Here is a 5000-nt window from a genome sequence, read left to right on the forward strand (position 1 = left end):
ATATACATATACTGACATCTAAATGACATTATATTCTCTTCTGTGTTTGTTCATATACAAGACTATCTCCTTACCACAAATAGCCTAGCATGAAGGAGGAATATTAAGTTTGACAATTTTATTTATATATCAATGTAATCCCTTGGCCAAAACTTGCATCCCCGCCTATGAGTAATACGACTTGAACTTCCCTCTTCACAAACCGCATCAAAAGACCTGTGTAAGCTAAACTTTCTGAAGAAATTACTAAGCAAGTTACAGCTAACCTGCAATTAGCAATATCAGGAAGACACTGCACAGCCAAGTTCAACTGCAAGCCTCCAAGAACTGACTTTGGCCCAGAAGACTCACAGGAAAACTTTAAGTGTCCACCAAAAACTTAAAAATGATTTTTTTCATGAGAACTTTCAACAGAAAATCGACGGCACGACACTGCACTTTCTCTTGGCTCGGAATGACGAAAAGAAAGTTACATAACAAATGAATAAATAACACGCATGAATTACAGGAAAACTGTAAGTGTTCACCAACACCTTACTGTAATGATTTTCCCACGAGAACTTTCAAATAGCGAAAAGAAAGTTACTGAACAAATGAATAGATAACTTGGATGATTTACCTAAGCCGAGTGCAGTCTTCAAAGAAGCAAGCAAGCACGCAGACATTTGGGAGAATGCCAAGTATCCACGTGTTACTGAATTTGGCAACATCGCCATATCTACGTTACATTCTAACGACATATGGCTAAATGATATTCTTATCTGTGGGCATCTAAGGCCTAAACAGTATCCCTTTTCAATTCAGGTAATTACTAGTTCAACCTGTGATCTATGTTGTAATAATAGCAAATGATTCTATGGCGTTTACAGTATTATATCAGAAAAATGCTTAATAACTGACAACATTCCGGCGTGAAAAGCTGCAATTAAAATTCTAGACGTTTTCTAGTTATTTAACTGCGTGTAAACTATTACTGAACAATCGTTTTTCTTGAGTAAAATACATGTGATTAATACTGGAGGAGAATATTTTAAGACTGATAAAGCAATTCATTACATTACAAATATTTTTTTTACGTTTATAACATCTCGAAATATCTTTATGCAATCCACTTGTTATATATATATATATATATATATATATATATATATATATATGTATATATATATATATATATATATATATATATATATATATATATATATATATGTATGTACATAAATATATATATATATATATATATATATATATATATATATATATATATATATATATATATATATATATATATATATATATATATATACGATTCTGAGAAAGACATTCTCTTCAGTTTGATCTTTGGAACTTACGTTCATCTCATTATGGTCTTATTGTGCTGTCACTTCAAAACCCCAGTCTTCCAAACTGTCAAGGTTATACGAGGTCAAAATTCAGAAAATGTTAAGAATAAGAAAATAAGCAGTGGCAATAAAACTACTGTATGTACAGAGTCCATATAATAGTAAAAAATAATGTTAGGAAGTCTGCAAATATATTAGCTTTTTTTAACGTATTAACATCCTAATGGGTTAATGTACCCTCCCGGTTAATTTCAAATTTAACATTCTCCCCCATTTCAAACATCTCAGTATTAGAAAGTTTCACATTTAACATTACATTAAACCTAACAAGACAACTGCCATTCGAACAACAAGATAATAAGAGTAGTGACTTCATGTCCTATTGTCACAGCGGAATATCTTATCAACGGACATTATAAATATGTACAAATTCTATCTTGAATCATAAACGCAATGATAACTCTTATCAGGCGATAAGGAACCCTGTACATTAATGGAATCAGATAAGTAGCAGACTATAAAAATAAAAAAACAAAAACACAAAAATCAGTAGTGAAAGATACTCTTTTTCTCTGTAGTTTCATGTAGTTTTTGAACTATAGACTATAAAATAACACGCGAAGTTTCTTCGGCGCAATCGAGTTTTCTGTACACCCGCTACAGCGTATAATCAAGGCCACCGAAAATAGATCTTTCGGGGGTCTCGGTATAATGCTGTATGAGCCGCGCCCCATGAAACTTTAACCATAGCCCGGTGGTGACCTATCCTATATCGCTGCCAGAAGCACGATTATGGCTAACTTTAACCTAAAATAAAATAAAAACTACTGAGGCTAGAGGGCTGCAATATGGTATGTTTGATGATTGGAGGATGGGTGATGAACATACCAACTTGCAGCCCTCTAGCCTCTGTAGTTTTTAAGATCTGAGGGCGGACAGAAAAAGTGCGGAGAGAAGAAAGTGCGGACAGAATAAAGTGCGAACGGACAGACAAAGCCGGCACAATAGCTTTCTTTTACAGAAAACTAAAAGAAAAAAAAAATCAGCAGTGACTAAGTCTGCAAGGCGTCTTATGAAGACCAAGTGAAAGATATTTCCATTTTTCTGTAGATTCTCGCAGTATACGGACTGTAGACTACAAAAACACATCAGAATTGACTAAACCTTGCATCGAATCTTATAAAGACCAGCTGAAGGATTCACCTCTCTAAATGGTGAATGTTTGTAAATATTTTGGGGGTATGGGATTACTCTAAAAAGATACTGTAATTTCACAAGCCTAATATAACATGATTACAAATACCCACCCAAAATACAGATAACGAATTACTCTATTCTGTAATATGTGTCTAATTCGAATTACGATATGGTCACTGTCAGCCAAAGTCTGCAAACGTCAGAAGGTCAAAAGTCATGTCAAAACTAAGTTACTATACAGATCTTCATATTAATAACTTAGTATCCGAACTGAAAGGAATTTCCTATTAATTCTACGTGGAAAATTTCCTTGTACGAGAGATCATATCTCTCTTTCTCTCTCATGTCTCTCTCTCTGTTGTATGTGTATGTATATATATGTATATATATATATATATATATATATATATATATATATATATATATATATATATGTATATATAATATATAATTTAAATATATATACAGTATATATATACATATATATAATCCATTTTATACATATCTAATCCATTTTACGTTATACAACCATTGACACATGTTGAATAATATCTCTAAACATGAAATGCCTTACGTGATGATGATATCGACTATTAATAAAAAAAAAAAAATTCCCAAGCACCTGACTGACATCCCGAGTGGAAATTAAAACACCCAGCTGCTTATAGCAGACTCGCAGGTGTCAGAGAGAGAGAGAGAGAGAGAGAGAGAGAGAGAGAGAGAGAGAGAGAGAGAGAGAGAGGGGGCGGGCTGTTAATCGCCTACTTGTCAAATGTCAAAACCTTATTAACGGTAATTTCCTGGCTCAATTAGGTTGAAAGATCACGAGAGAGAAACGTAGCCACCTCGCCTCCCACTTCAAAGAAATATACGAATCCATCAAGATGTCATTTGTTGGAGAGAGAGAGAGAGAGAGAGAGAGAGAGGTTAGCTATCCATCTAACATAGGAAACTGTAAGAGGAGAATACTGAAAATATTTACAGGAGAGAGAGAGAGAGAGAGAGAGAGAGAGAGAGAGAGAGAGAGAGAGAGAGAGAGAGAGAGAGCTATCCATCTAACAGTGGAAACTGCAAGGGGAGAACTGAAAATATTTACAGGAGAGAGAGAGAGAGAGAGAGAGAATTAGCTACCCAACTACCAGTGGGAACTATAAGGGAAGAATGCTGAGAGAGAGAGAGAGAGAGAGAGAGAGAGAGAGAGAGAGAGAGAGAGAGAGAGAGAGAGAGAGAGCAAATGAACAAGTGACTGCCTTAACAGACCGTCATGTACGAGAAACGAGACCACTTTAAATAACAAGAATTAATACAACACATCAAGGAACGATAGCTAACAAATCAGAGCGACTTACAGAAATTTAATAAGCATCATCAAAAGCAGTAGCAACTGCATAAGCAATTAGGAATTAATTACTTTTCTAGGAAAAAGGTACACACATGGTACTCAGACGCAAATTATTCTGTTGCATTTTGCAACAGGCTTACATCTTCAAATTTAAAACTGAAGACACCAGAATTGAAAACCGCTCATTATTTAGCAAGAGCTATGTTACTCCTTAATGACAACACTAGAAAAGTAAAAAATGCGCCGACGTTTCTTCGGCGCAATCGAGTTTTCCGTGCAGCGTATAAGCAAGGCCATCGAAAACAGATCTATCTTTCGGTGGTCTCAGTATAATGCTGTGTGAGCCGCGGCCCATGAAACTCTCAGCCGGCCGTATCGTTGCCAGAAGCACGATTATGGCTACATTTAACCTTAAATAAAATAAAAACTACTAAGGCTAGAGGGCTGCAATTTGATATGTTTGATGATTGAAGGGTGGATGATCAACATACTAATTTGCAGCCCTCTAGCCTCTGTAGTTTTTATGATCTGAGAGCGGACAGAAAAGTTCGGACGGACAGACAAAGCCGGCACAATAGTTTTCTTTTACAGTTAAGCCAAAGGCCAAGCGCTGGGTTCTATGAGGTCATTCAGCGCCGAAAATAACGTTGAATCAATTGTTAGGAGAGTTGAAAGATGGAAGAAAGAGAATATGATCGGAGGTACAGTAAAAGGAATGAAAGGGGTTGCAGCTAAGGGCCATAGAAGGGACGCTGCAAAGAACCTTAAGCAATGCCTACAGTGCACCGCATGAGGTGCACTGACGGCACTAAACCCCCCTACGGGGATCCATACTGTTGTCACTGTACGTTAACTTACAAATTTTTACGCAAACTGATCAAAATGATCAATGATCACTAAAACGAATATAAAACGTGGACAAGAATAGTGACTTTACCTTCGCGTCACGGACCACCTGTGAAAAAAGTAAAAAAAATCAATTAAATAAAAAAAATCCATCATGATTGCAAGCTTAACACGTCTCCAGATACATAAATCTTAAAAACCTATTAAATTTGGGTCCCAATTACGAACCCAAGGCAAGTTATAGTCAGGTTTTAACCGGCCACAAAAGCACA

At 35.8% G+C, this 5000-nt stretch overlaps 1 long non-coding RNA gene across 2 annotated transcripts in view; it reads right to left on the reverse strand.

Moving 5' to 3' along the window:
* LOC136855437 (uncharacterized) overlaps nt 1-5000 on the reverse strand; it is a 244265-nt gene that overhangs the window by 84960 nt on the left and 154305 nt on the right. Inside the window, exon 3 of one of the 2 annotated variants that reach the window (XR_010858033.1) lies at nt 4820-4837. The exons of the other annotated variant lie outside the window; for it this stretch is intronic. This is a non-coding gene — a long non-coding RNA (uncharacterized lncRNA). The remainder of the gene's footprint in view (nt 1-4819; nt 4838-5000) is intronic. 2 annotated transcript variants of the gene reach the window in all.

This window comes from Macrobrachium rosenbergii, chromosome 31, assembly GCF_040412425.1.
Source record: "Macrobrachium rosenbergii isolate ZJJX-2024 chromosome 31, ASM4041242v1, whole genome shotgun sequence".
In the NCBI taxonomy this organism is placed as follows: domain Eukaryota; kingdom Metazoa; phylum Arthropoda; class Malacostraca; order Decapoda; family Palaemonidae; genus Macrobrachium; species Macrobrachium rosenbergii.